Source organism: Mustela nigripes, chromosome 13 (assembly GCF_022355385.1).
Source record: "Mustela nigripes isolate SB6536 chromosome 13, MUSNIG.SB6536, whole genome shotgun sequence".
In the NCBI taxonomy this organism is placed as follows: Eukaryota; Metazoa; Chordata; class Mammalia; order Carnivora; family Mustelidae; genus Mustela; species Mustela nigripes.
The window spans coordinates 17,468,307-17,483,622 of record NC_081569.1 but is presented as its reverse complement, the minus strand read 5'-3'; the positions used below and the strand labels follow the sequence as shown (position 1 = coordinate 17,483,622).

General features: G+C 35.1%; 1 protein-coding gene across 1 annotated transcript in view; it reads right to left on the bottom strand.

Annotated features, from left to right (window-relative positions):
* Window positions 1–15,316, bottom strand: part of MEF2A (myocyte enhancer factor 2A) — a 75,063-nt gene that overhangs the window by 48,074 nt on the left and 11,673 nt on the right. Inside the window, exon 2 of the mRNA XM_059418481.1 lies at window positions 2,619–2,703. The gene's annotated coding sequence lies outside the window, so the exon portion shown is untranslated. The remainder of the gene's footprint in view (window positions 1–2,618; window positions 2,704–15,316) is intronic.

Here is a 15,316-nt window from a genome sequence, read left to right as displayed (position 1 = left end):
TACAATATTGCCATAAATAGATATACAGATCAATAAAATGAAAAGGTTCTAAAAAAAAAAAGACCTCCATATATAATGGTCAGTTGACTTTCAACAAAGTTACCAAGGTAATTCAAGAGGGAAAAATACAATCTTTTCAAAATTGCTTCGGAAAACACTTGATTTTTATAGCAGAGAAATAAATCTTATCCCTTACTTCATACCATAACAAGAATTAACTCAAAAGTGGATCACAGACCTAAAATATAAGAGCCCAATGCAGTTCCAAGACACAAGGGATAGGAAAAAAGGTAGAAAAAAAATTTGCCCAATCTCTGTACCAGCCTCCCCAATTTCCACCCTACCCCAAATTAGGACAGAATTATAGGGAAAACTAATCTGAAGCTCTTTAGTCAGCACATGAATCTGTCCAAAAGGAAAGCATTACTCAGAGTAACTCCTAAGCAAGTACTTATTAACTCAAGTACAACCCTCAGAGCCATAGAAGCCTGCCATGAAGAATAAGACACTGTATACATCCATAGATGTAGAGCCTAGTGGAAGAAACATCATAAAGGATTTCATTATGTTTAAACAGATCCCAAAATATAACAGCTGAAGTTATGCCCACAGCCATCCCTGAGGTTCACAGAAGGTGCAGAGTTCTGAAGTATGGACATCAAGATGGTTAAAATTCCTATAGTGCTTTTAGAACTCAAATCACTTAGTTTCAAACAGTTAGTGGACAAAAGAAATGTAAATAAGATATAAAGAAAAAACAAATATTCAAAGATTTACACAACACTCATCAAGTTTTATATTTAAAAATGGGAATTAAAGGGGCACCTGGGTGGCTCAGTGGGTTAAAGCCTCTGCCTTTGGCCCAGGTCATGATGGGGTCTTGGGATAGAGCCCTGCATCAGGCTTTCTGCTCAGTGGGGAGCCCGCATCCCCCATCTCTGCCTGCCTCTCTGCCTACTTGTGATCTCTGCCTGTCAAATAAATAAATAAAATACTTAAAAAATTAAAAAATAAAAATGGGAATTAGATTCTATTTTTCCCATCCTGCCTGTGTGTATACAAGTTCTGGCCTGTAGGATACTTTGCTTCAATTGAAAAAATTATGCCTTTTCTCCTACTTCCCCAAACTGAAAGATATCATAAAATGGACACTTCCTCTGTCAAAGTTTTAAAAGAAAAATATATAAACATAAGAAACTGGTATCATGGGGTGCCTGACTGGCTCAGTCTGTTAAGAGTCTGACTCTTATTCAGCTCAGATCATGATCTCCAGGTTGTGAGATAGTGCCCCACATTGGGCTCTGCACTGGGCATGGAACCTACTTAAGATTCTCTCTCTCCCTCTACCTCTGGCCTTCCCCCTCCCCTCCCTCCCTCCCTCTCTACCTCTCCCCATCCCTCTCTCTCTCAAAAAAATGAAATAAAAATTTAAAAATAAAAAAAATTTTAAAAGAAACTGGTATCACAATAAAGTACTTTAACAAAGAATTCATTTTTTAAGTCATAAGGTTTTAATACCACTTAATACCCTCAAAATTTTACATTTTATGTTAAATAAAACTGTTCTTAAAACAAGTACAAAAAATGAATGTCAAGTTCCACTCCCTTTTCTTACTGAGATAATCATCAGGCACATCAATGAGGTCTAATATTTATTTAAAATGTTAATGTTAAAACACATCACAAACTATCCCCTACTAACATTTTTCAAAATTTTATTATTTCAAAATGTTCTGGTATTAATGTAACTAACTTCTTTTCCATTTTGAATAAAGGAGGAATTCAGATAAAGTTTCAGTCACGAAAACTTTTTTTTTTATTTGATAGACAGAGATCACAAGTAGGAAGAGAGGCAGGTAGAGAGAGCGGGGAAGGGGGGGAAGCAGGCTCCCTGCTGAGCAGAGAGCCCCATGTGGGGCTCGATCCCAGGACCCTGAGATCACGACCTGAGCCGAAGGCAGAGGCTTTAACCCATTGAGCCACGTGGGTGCCCCCATGAAAACTTTTGAAGAGCACCATACATCTTACAATCTGGAACCATGAACCTAGACCAGGGTAAGTTTGTAAGTCAAACACCCTACTCAGAAGCTTTGCAAATATGCACCTATGATTTAAGGAGGCAAATTCAAGTTACAAATGTTAAGTTTACATTTTTAAAAAATCTCTTAACTCTGCTTAACTTTTTTCTTTGACCCTTCCTAAGATATTTTCAGGAAATAATTGTATACTTCATCTTTCATTTGAACATCTTTCTCAGCTTATATCTAACTCAAGTCCTCAAATCCACACTTTCTTCTATTTATTATCACAGAAAATATGGACTACTTCAGGTTTTTTTCTTTTTTTAAATAAGGATAAATGATATGGAAGATGAAGTGAGAATAATGAAAAAGTTAGGATTATCTCAGCGGTATCAGATAAAATATATGAAAAACTGTTATTGTACAACAGAATGCGCTTCAAATGGACATTATAAATTCCCTTAATTAATTTACATTAAGCCACAAAATGAACTCCAAAAAGACTACTATTCAAGCTCACAAGACTGTCTGATTTTAAGAAAGGAAATAATTTCCATTGTGTTTATTTACTTCATAACATAATGAAAAATATCTTACTAGAAATGATATATCAGCAAGAAAGTGCACTTCATATGATCCTCGCAGAAAATTCTTCTTTCTCCTTTTTCACAAAATGCAATTCCTAAAGAAAAAAAAATGAGATGGGTAAGTGTTCTTAACTCCAAAATTGAACTAAATATGTTTTGTCATTATAAATTCCAACTCTCAACACTATGCCCGGGCAGATAGCTCCACAAATACTTGCTGAAAAATAGGAAAATAAATTTTTAAGTCATTTGTGGTATTTGCCTAATAAAAACATAATGTTAGCCAATGGAGAATTTCTAATGTCACTAACCTATTTTTTCAGTTAAGTATTACTTAGATATTCAGTAATATTCTGTAACTCCCTAGATTCACAAATTGGGTTTCCCTAGGTCCCATTGTCCTACACTCTAGATCCCATGATATGCTTTATATTTACCTTGTACACACAGCCTACTGAATGTGCGCTTTGCTAAAATAATTGGAAGTATTCACTGTATTATGTTCTCATTTATAAAAGAAAATTGTCAGAGGGTCAGTGATCTGCGTTGCCGTAAAATATGTTTGTATTCAAATACATGTATGCTTGTAGCTTTCACTGTCTTTTAAAGGTAATAATGAAATGAAAATAATGAACATAAGATTGCCAAAGTGAAAATAAAACCGATGTCGATAATTCATATTTTAAAAAGGAACACTGGTGAATACTAACCAAGGATCAGTACATAAAGAATAATCCAGTTTGCTTTGAATAACAGTAAGGCATATAGGTATAAAGGAAAGATGGTAAACGCCCCTTCCCTCAGTCCCCACCTTCCTCACCCAGATTGGCCAGGACCAATTATGTTGTTCATCCAATAATTTAGAAATGCATGAGTGGATAATTCTACCAACTCCCAAGTAAATCTGCTACATCAAATAAAAATGGTAATTTCTCCATGGAAAGAAATACCAGTCTTTAGAATCTGATTCAGCAATATTAATTACTGTGATACTATAATTTTATTTCCATTTCAAATCAACACCTTCTCTAGAGGGGAAAAAATACAAATTGCCAAATACTCTTTTTGTATTAATAAATTAAATATTAAAGACTGAACTTTTAAGACATATACACACACAAATAAGTTTTTGCAAGGTTAAAAAGAGCTTGCTTTAAAAAGCCAATTTTAGCTTTTAATCTAATTACACTGAAATGAAAAAAAGAAAAAAAGCTCCTTAAAAAATTTCATCACCAACTTCTAAAATCAAGTAATTCAAAGTGGAGCTGTTTTTTTATGGGTTCTCAAATTAAAGTTTAGCAATTTGACCCATATTAAATAACCAATTAAACACAATCTGAGCAGCACCTGATTGGCTCAGTCGGTTTAAGCATCTGCCTTGGGCTCAGATCATGATTCTAGGATCCTAGGATTGAGTCCCATATCCAGCTCCTGGCTCAGCAGGGAGCCAGCCTACTTTTCCCTATGTGTGCTACTTCCCCAGCTTATGTGCACACTCTTGTGGTCTCTCTCTCTCTCTCACTCTTTCTCTGACAAATAAACAAAATCTTTAAAAATAAATAAATAAATAATGAATTGTTATTGGAAATTTGTGTTTTGTACATAGTTCTCAATTTCTAAAAGGAAATATTTTAAAAATCAAATTCTTTTATAATAATTTATAATGAAACATACTCTTACCTTCAAAATAAAACCAGAACTAAAATGTTAGTACTACATCCAGTTATCATTAAATTTCATATATTAAATCTCCAAATCTCATTGCTTCTGTCCAGGCAAGGGCTAGACAACCTGCATCTCCAATTGCTATTACTCCCAAATCTGATTCCGTGATCCCCACCAACCTCTCAGCTAGACCCTCTACCTTTTTTTTTTTTTTTGAGAGGGAGCGGCTTGCATTCATATAAGCAAGCAGGTTGGGGAGAGGGGGTTTAGCAAAGGGAAAGGGAGACAGAGACTCCTAAGCAGGCTCCACACCAAGCATGGAACCAAACCTGGGCCAACTGCAGAACCCTGAGATCATGACCTGAGCCAAATCAAGTCAGACACCCAACTGAGTCACCCAGTCCCTCCATTTTCTAATCAGCCTACATTGTTGTTAACCTGGAATTCAAGCTCTGTAATTCCTCTCAAATTTTCACCTCTGCTAGAAAACAGTGTGCCCCCATCTCTTAAACAATCTTCCCCAGTTTAAGGGCACCTTCTGTGACAGCAACCTCAGGAATATTCTTACCATCACAATCAGTTCTGGGAGGTGGCGGGAGAGGGGGGGTAAAATCATACTTAGTTTTAAGTATGAGCCTCTTCTATTCTATACTTTGTTTTTTTTAGAGAAAGAACTTCATGCATTTTTATATCCCCAATATCTAGTTACTATTTGGAATAGAATTCAATATAGTCCATTCAGAAAATATTTACTGGGTATCCAATGTACTCCAGACACCTTTCTAGGTTCTAGTGAAAAATCTCTACATCTACGACTGATCTCACAGAGCTTGCATTCTAGTTGGGGAAGCCTACATCACACAATGAATGAGGAATATGTAATATACAGCAGTTATATGAAGTCCTTAATAACAAAAAAAGAGAGTGAGAGAGAGAGAGAAAGCAAGGAAGTAAGTACTATCATATGGGATTAAGATTTGAGAAAGACTTAATGAGATGATGACAAGAACAGAAACGGGAACAGCAGTATTTGTCATATGCTAACCAATATCCTAACTGCTTTATATGCAGTTAGGAACAGCAACAAAGGCAAGCCAACAATAATCTCATTATTATCCTCAAAAGGAAACTGAAAGACTAAGAAGGTACCTACCAAGGTCACATAGCAAAGTCAGTAAAGTTGTCTAACCCGGGCATGCTTTTAACAGTTATGCACAACCACAGTTCAGCTCACTTTTTTTTTTTTTTTTTTAAGGTTTTATATATTTATTTGTGAGAGAGAGAGCAAGTACGAGCAGGGGGAGAGGAAGAAGGAGAGGACGAAGCAGACTCCTTGCTGAGCAGGGAGCCCAAGTCTGGTGGAGCTCAATCCCAGGACTCAGAACATGACCTGAGCCCTGAACCAAAGGCAGATGGCAAACCAACTGAGCCACTCATATCATGAGATACCATGACAACAGGTGAGTGCTTGCTGTGAACAAAAATGATAAACACTGACAACTTCTCAAACTTATTCTTAAAATAAGTTTTAAGTTTCTATATGATAATTACCAGAGCTAGAAATTACACAAGACAATATCACAAAATCACATGGATACATCTTTTAAAGAAGTAATCTGAAACAAATAAAAACAGTGTAGACACTATCATTCCAATAATAGTTGAATGTCAAATATCACAGTTTATATTGTGAAACAATTTACTACAACTTCCAATTTTTCATATTAACAAGAAGGGTTAAATGAAATGACTGATTCAAACTCCTCTTTTCAAATATCTCAACTACATTTTACAAAGCAAATAGATAACACTTAATACAATTGCTGATGATAACTGAAGACCTGAATGACCCAAGAAAAACCACTCCCTAATGCCTTCTCTTGCTATATTAGCTTGTTAATTATGTGCCTAATCAGTGAATGCCAACAAATTAGAAAGCAAAATGAAACAAAGTGCTCCTGACATGGTATTAACATTCCCAGTATCAAGTCTTAAGGGCCTAAAATTCTAAGCATCTCCTCAAGTCTTGATAAAAAAAAAAAACCTCAACCTAATTATGAAGAAAATTTCTGCTTTATGTTTGAACTTACCAAATTTCACTGGATACCTCTACCCTGAGTATAATGCAGTATGAAAGAAAAGAGGTTTATATGCAAACAGGTTTTAAAATCAATCCAGATTAAGGGGAAAATTAAACAGGCAATAACCAAAAATAAGTCTATAAACACAATAAATGGTGCATATTTGCTCAAATATTAATTTCATTTTGTAATCAAAACAGGTTTACCAGCAACAGTGTTTTTAATTCAAGGGAAAGTCAGTTTTCACACCTGGGCATCAAACTACTCATGCCTTAAAAAGATTTTTGGTACCAACCATGATGTAGTAACTTAGCAGGAGACATGCTCTCCCAATGAACTCAACTAGAAAACTGATCAGATATAGAAAGCTGTAATTTTAAAACACTGGACACCAAGCAGCTGAGCGCTGTGATACCTGAAAAAATGAAAGTGTCCCCTACATACTCCGTTATCCATAGTTCAGAAGGCAATGCAGGAATGGGAAGCCAAGCAGAATATGATGGACTCAGTGAATAAGAGACACACACTGAAATTTAGGGAGGCCGAAGTAATAAAGTAAAAAAGATCACTACTTGAAGATACAAAATCAGAAAGCAAACAAAACAAACAAAAAACAAAGAAAAGAGCATCAAGGACCTGTGAGAATATCAAGGGCAGTCTAAAAATGGTATAACTGAGTCCTGGAAAGATGGGGAAACAGAAAAACTATCTGAAGAAATAAGGACCAAAGAATTTCCAGACTTGACAAAAACTAAACCCTCATATTCAAAAGACTCAGTGAACAAAAAACAGGGTAAGCACAAAAAAATCACACCAAGTCATATAATTAATAATCAAATTCCAGAAATCTAATATAAAGTCTTAAAAGCAGTCAAAGTCAAGGAAAAGACACACTACACACAGAGTAACAAAGATAAGAACTACCAAGTTCCTTGTCAAAAACAATACAAACAAGTTTAAAACAAAGGAACAAAGCATCTGAACTGTTATAAAGAAAAAAACCCTGCAAATCAAAATCTACACAAAGCGATAAAATCCATCACAGGTGAAGGGGAAATAAAGACATTTTCAAACAAACAAAAGCTGAGAATGTTTGACCAGCAGGTCTGCACTACAAAAAACACTGAAGGAAGTTCTTCAGGGAAAAAAAGGATATAATTTACAACAGAGTGAACCCTCATACAAACTATAAACTTAAGTCAGTAAAAATGCACCAATACTGGTTCACCAATTGAAACACATATATCACACAATTAACACTGCAAAACATTAAATAATAGGCGACACCGCGGGGCCAACATGAGAGGGAGAACAAGGGAAGGGAAAGAGGAGAATATATGGTAAGTCTGTACTTTCTGCTCAGTTTTTCCATAAACCTAAAACTGTTCTAAGAAATATGTCTATCAATTAAAAAATAGCAGATAGAAACTTCTACACAAAGGAAAACCAACAATGGTGAATATGTGAGTTTACCACGTATTTTCTTACCTTTAAATTTTAAAAAGATAATCTGACTGCATAAAGCAAAAGTAGCAGTAACATATAATAACCTGTAGAATGACAAAAACAGTAAAAAGGAAAAGGAAAAAACTGAAAGTACACTGTAGTAAGAATCATTCATTATTCATAAAGTGATTAGACTGTGGTAAGTTCAAGACTGCATGCTGTAAAACCCTAGAGCAACTATTAAAAAAGAAAAGAAATTAATAAAACTAATGAGCCAAGAAAAGAGGTAAAATGATTTGCTAAAAAAACAAGCAACCTCCCAAAATACAGAAAAGGAAACACGAAATAGAACAAATTAAAAAAACACATTAAAAATGGTAGACTTAAATCCAATTAAATGAATAATGATGTTAAATATATACGGTCCTAATGCCCCAATTAAAGGTAGAGACTATCAGACTAGACTGGAAGCAGATATTGTCAGACTGGATAAAGTTATGTATCCCCCTTTAAACATGATATAGATTAAATATGAAATAGAAAGGGCTATACCATGCAAGCATTAATCATAATAAAGCTGGAATGCCTATATTAGTATCAAAGTAAGTCATAAGAGAAGGACTATTACCAGGTACATAGCAACATAAATCATAATGCTTAAAGTGTCACTTTATTAGAAATACAAAATAACCCCGAATGTTTATGCAGCCAATAAAAAAGTTTCAAAACATACAAATAATGACACAACTAAAAGGAGTAATAGATAAATTTACAATTACTAGAGAATTCTAGTCTCTTGCAATCATCAGTAAAAAAGCAGATAGAAAATCTGCAATGATATGTAAAACCTGAACATTATGAACCAGCAAAGTTGTTCATGTCTCTTGGTACAACAAGAGAGAACATATGCTGAACCATAAAACAAGGCACATATAAATGTATAAGAGTAAAATCAGGGGCACCTCAGTTGGTTAAGCGTCTGCCTTGTCTGACTCCCTGCTCAGCGAGGAGCCTGCTTCTCCCACTCCCCTCCCCATTCATGCTCTCTCTCAAATAAATAAAATGTTTTTTTAAAAAGAGTGAAATCATACAGAAAGGCTTTGTTGTTGAAGATCTAATTGGCTTTATTAAAGGATTCATGAGTCAGGCAGCCCCTCATCTACCAAGTACAGATACACTCCCCAGAAAGTGTTTTCTGACCACAAAAGAATGAAAGACCAATAAAAGAAATATACTGGAAAATTTTCCAAGTCTCTGTAAATTAACAGATTTCTACATAACCCATAAATTAAAGAACTCATAAGGAAAATTTAAAAACACATGGAACTGAATGGTAATAAAAATACATTATCTAATTATGTAGGGTGGAGCTAAGGATGCTTAGAAATTTACATCTTTTAAGTGCTTACATTAGAAAAGAATAAAGATTTAACAATCATGTTCTAAATTAGCTTCCACCTTAAGAAGCTGGGGAGAAAAATAAATTAAACTTGGAGAAATTGGTAAAACAGATGAGAGACCAAAATAAATAAATAAATGAATGAATAAATAAATAAATAAAAACCAATGAAAACAAAAGCTTGTTCTTTGAAAAGAACCCTTAGCTGACTGGTCAAGAAAAGAAGAAAGAAGACACAAATTGCCAACATCAGAATTGAAAGAGAGGACATTACTACAGATATTTCAAACATTAAATTTAGATTAAGAAAATAGTGCAATTCTATGTCAATAAATTTGACAACTTAAATAGACAAAATTCCTTGAAACATGCAGATTATCAACAGACAGAAAATTTATCAAAAGAAAGTCTGAATAACCATCTAATTCAGAATTTTTTAAAGATTTTTATTCATTTGAGAGAGAGAGAGCATGTGCAGGGAAAGGGGCTGAGGGAGATGGAGAGAAAGAATCTCAAAGCACACTCTCCACTGAGCAGGGTGCCTGACCCAGGTTTTGATCCCACAATGCTGAGATCATGACCTGAGCCAAAATCAAGTCAGAAACTTAACCAACTGAGCCACCCAGATGCCCCTAATTCAGAAATTTTAATTCAAAAATCAAAAGGCTTTCCACAAAAAAAACTCCAGACCCAGATGGCTTCCTCAGTGAATTCTTCAAACATCTAAAAAAAGATACAGTATCAGTCTTACACAAACCCTTTTAGGAAAAAGAAGAGACAGTGCTTTCTAACATATTTAATAAGGCCGGAATAATTCCAACACTAAAGTAAGGAGACCACAAGAAAAAGAAAGGTGTACTAATATCATTTGTTTACAGAGATGCAAATATTATTAATAAAATATAAGCAGGTCAAATCCAGCAATATATAAAAAGCTAAACAGCAGTACAAATGGGGTTTGTCTCAGGAATGCAAGGTTGGTTTAGATTTTGTAACTCACTGCATTACCAAACTAAAAAATTACTAATTTCAATAAAGGTAAAAAAGCATCTATGCATGGTAAAATACCCATTTGTGGGAGAATGAAGGGGGACACCTCTCAACAAACTAAGCTTGAAGGAAACTTCTTCAAACCTAATGAAACACATCTACAAAAACCTACATATAGCTGGTGATAAAGGACTGATTTTTTTTTTCCTGTACAACTGGAAATAAAGCAGACATACACTCTCTCTTTTTATCTCTTCACCATTTCTCTTTATTTCTCTTCACCATTTTACTAAAAGTCCTAACAATCACAATAATGCAGCAAAGCGGGGGAAAAAATGATCCAAATTAGAAAGGAAAAATAAAACAGCTTCTACTCACACATGGCATGCCAATATACACAAGAAATCCTCAAAAATATAGAATAAAGTGGCAGAAACTAGAAAGTGGGTTTTGCAAGGGTATAGGATACAAGATCAATATTTTTATAAAGATCTTAATATATATTTTTCATTTCAAGTAAGGTCCAAGCCCAACATGGAGCTTGAACCCATCACCCTGAGATTAAGAGCTGTGTGCTCTACCAACTGAGCCAGCCCTAGACTAGTATTTTTTAAAATCAAATCTCTATAATGACAAATGCAGTTAATCTTTTCAAAAATACCATTCACTATAACATGAAATATTTAAAGATAAATTTAACAATATATGTGCAAGACTATTATCCTAAATACCAGAAAACACGGAGAAAAATTAAGGAAGACCTTAAAAAAAAATGGAGATATATATCATGTTCACAGATTCATACACTCAATATTATTGGGATACTGATTCTCCTCAAACTGATCTATAGATTCAACATAATCCCAATCAAAATCCCAGCAAGTGTTCTTGTTAGAAATTCACAAAGATATTTAAAAATAATATAGCTAAGACAATTTCAAAAAAAAAAAAAAACCAGAAGGTAGAAGATACAGCATGCTGTATACACACACACACATACCCCTAAATCACGGAAACAGAACAGAGAATGCAGAAATAAATACACATGCACATGGCCACTGACAGTCAACAAAGGCACTACAATAAATGAATCTTGATATTACCTCATAACATGCACTAAAATTAATTCAAAATGATCATAACCCTATGTGTAAAAGCTAAACTATAAAACCTCCAAAAGTAAACACAGGACAAAAGAATTTTCACTGCCCCATGTAAAGCAAAGACTCTCAGACACAAAAGAATGCAAAACTGACAATATTAGAAAGTTGACAAACAGTACTTTATCAAAATTAAAACTTCTGCTCTTTGAAAGACATTAAGGAAATAAAAATCAAGCCACATACTGGTAGAAAATATTCAAAATACATTAACGAAAATGAAAAAAAGACTTTTACTTAGAACACCTAAAACTCTCTTAGAGAGTTCAGGGGACACCTGGGTGGTTCAGTCAGTTAAGTGTCTGCCTTCAGCTCAGGTCCTCATCCCAGAGTCCTGGGATCAAGCCCCACATTAGGCTCCTTGGTCATCAGGGAGCCTGCTTCTCCCTGTACCTGCTGTTCCCCCTGCTTGTGCACAAGTGCTCTCTTTCTCTTACTCTCTCCCTGACAAATAAATCTTTAAAAACAACAAAAATCCCTTACAGTTCAGTAGTAAGAAGGCAAACAACCCAACTAAAAATGGGCGAAAGATCTGAACAAACATTTCACCAAAAAAGACAAATGAATACCCACTAAGCAAATGAAAACTGTTTAAACCCACTACTCATCAGGGAAATGCAAAAACAAACAAACAAACAAACAAAAAAAACACTGTAATAAAATGCCAGTAAAACATTTTGGTGAAGAGGTAAAAAAAGCCAGACATTAGTATCATTTAATATCTGACACTAAAATTGAAAAAGAAAAAGATACTACTAAGCCTTAAAAAACAGATTTTTAAGCAAATAGATAGTAAGTCACAAGAAACAATTAAGTCAGTAAAACTTTACAGAAGCAAGCATTTAAGGAAGAAAGGGATTTTAAGCACACATGAAACTAGGGACTGTTCCAATTAGAGGAGCTAAGAAAGAAAGAGGACACAAATTTGAGTAGGTGTGAACAAAAAGAGCAAAGCAGAATGTAGGATGGACAGATGGGCAGAACACAATTATGCACTACCTTGAAAATACACAAGCATTTGAATTTAATAAGACAAAAAATGCAAAGATAAAAGAAAGGCAAGACTATCCTCTCAAATGGGATAATGCACAATTCTAGCCCCAGGGCTAATAAGGTTAAAAAGCTGGATTCACATACAATCCCCACTAAAACACAACGTGTTACATTCTTAGCTAGTGGACTAAGAAAGTAGCATTGTGTCTTAATGTAATAGTATACTAATGCCCAGAAATGTCAATTGATCTTCCCCCATGCCCTTCCACCTTCAACTAGATCTCCCAAACTACCCATGAGAACCAAAATACCTCTTCACGAAGCTTCTCTTTTTAAAAAGTAAAGAAGAAAATAGCCTGAGAAATAATACACCATACAATTCACCCATTTAAAGTATACACCTGAATGTTTTATATTCAAATGAAATGTGCAACCACTACCACAATCTAATTCCAGAACATTTTCATCACCCTAAAAGAAACCCAGTACTTATTAGTATTCACTACCCATTCCTCATCTCCACTCACACATGGAGCATCTACTTTGTTTCAGAGAGATTTGCCTATTTTGTACACTTTGGATAAACTAAACCATACAATATATGGGTTTTTGTTGGCTGACTTATTTCACACAACAATATTTTCTAGATCCTTCCACTTTATGCCATGTATCCATATGTCATTCCTTTTTAGTGCCAAATAATATTCTATTGTATGGAAATACCACATTTTATTTATACATTCATCAGTTGATGGACATTTGGGTTATTTCCACTTTTTACCTATTATAAAACTATGAACATCAGTATACAAGTTTCTGAGTGGACATGTATTCATTTCTAGCTTTTGGTCTTATATTAAAAAAAATTAAGTGTCTTCAGATTTTCTTTTCTAGAACCTCATTTCATTACCATATACAACACCTACCCACAGTGATACATATACCTGTTGTTATGTCACAGGTATAAATTAGACATTTTAAGTAAATTAGTAGGATCTATTTTATTCTTCCAAATAATTTAACAATCCCCTCAATCAACAATCAGCAAGATTACTTATAGTTTTCACAGTACTTAATATTTATTACAAGTTATGATGATGCTATCATTTTTCAAGTGAGGATGTGACCACTGAAATGCTGAAGTTCCATTATTCTACCCCTCAACCTGAGCTTAAGGGCTAATACTCCCAGTATTCCTTCTCAGACATATAGTTACTGGAACCAACAGCCTCAACTACCCAAATTCCAAAAACAAGGGGCACATTTTGTCCACACACCAAAACAACAAAAAAAGTTTGAAAATGGGCACACTTCAAAATGTGACACTAAGCACCTAACATAATGGCCAAACATATACCACTTTGGTTAAACAGTCAGGTAAAGTGGCAGTGTGTCAAACAGATGTTCATATTAATAAGGATGTTGACCAGAATCTAGAAAGGCCTAGACATTGTATTCATGATATTCTGCAACTTCCTATAGTTTTGAACTGGAAGAGGCCTTAGAAAGGCCTTTTTAGGGACACAAATTCTCAAACTTATAGAAATGAAATGGAATCCAGAATTAAAATCCAGACTACCAATCTAATCTACTAAAATAGGGTTCTACTTAAAACAACAAAGACACATGAATAAATGGAAAAGAAGAAATCCAAAAGAAAAGGGTGAAATACACAAAGTGAATTATGAGATACAAACTTCCAGTTACAAAATAAATAAGTCACAGAGATGAAAAGTACAGGGAATAAGATATCAAGAAGATGGTAGTAACACTGTTTGGTGACAGGGACTACATTTATCACAGTGAACACTGAGTAATGTATAGAATTGCTTAACCATTATATTGCACAGCTGATGCTAACACTGTATGTGAATTATACTTCAAATAAATAAAGTTTCCAGTGAAGAAAGAAAGGGGCCGAGGGGGGGGGGGGGGATCCGAAAGGTCTCAAAGTTATCTCGGAAGATGAATACCGTAACTTATTATTTCCCTTGCAAGTTATCTGATACTTCTACAGTGCCTGAATCTGATGCCTCTTTCTTAAGTAAAAGAGAACTGGAAAGAGTTAAAACTACTGCCCTAAGAACTTCACATTATCCACTACCTGTTATATCTACAACATTTCCTAGGACAGTTGTGGCAATTATAAGTTACTATAACACTTTACTTCTTTGTTAAGTGGATCCATGATTGCACATGTGTCAAAATTTCATCTCACAGCAGAAGAAAGTTTAAGAAATACTGAGCTAGATCAGCAGGGGCAGAGATGTCTTAAAGTCATCTTTTTAAAACCTTATTAGCTCAGTCCAAATCCTTGATTTTTGCACTTTACAGTCATTGAGAGACACCAATTTAAAGATTCATTTATATTTACCAAAAAAACTAACACACAAGCATAGATGCCTTCAGTGTAGTGTGCATGGGTCTACTGCCTTTAGTATAAGGTCAAACATGGTAACTATGATAAGACAGATACAAAGTAGTACTGGATTTCAAAAGGAAAAACTTCCAATTGAAAGGAATCCATTTTTTTGGTTGTTGTTTTCGGATGCATCTTCTCTCTCTTCTATTTCCGCAAGTCTACACACTTATATACGTTTACATGATCAATCAGCGAGCAGGGTACAGGAGGGAGCGAATCAGGCGGTGCACCTAAACGAACAACTTCGCTAGCAACCAATGCTGTTTACTTCCTCTTTGGGCTCTGCTTAGTCTCACGAGGCAATCCTAACCTGGCAACTAGCCAGGCGCCATCTTTTAATGGCGGAGGCAGCCCTGGCCAGGGGCCTGCCTCCGACAGCAACTCTCTCATGTGACTGGCGCGCTACAGAGCGGGAAAAGGCTGGGAACAGATTATTGGTTAGGTCAAAGGGCTGTCATTCTTCAAACTGCTTGGTGGGCACCGCTAGGGTATGTGTCACCTCTGGATTGGCTGGGGTCTCCCTGACAAGCCGCGGGGTGCCAGATGGTTGTT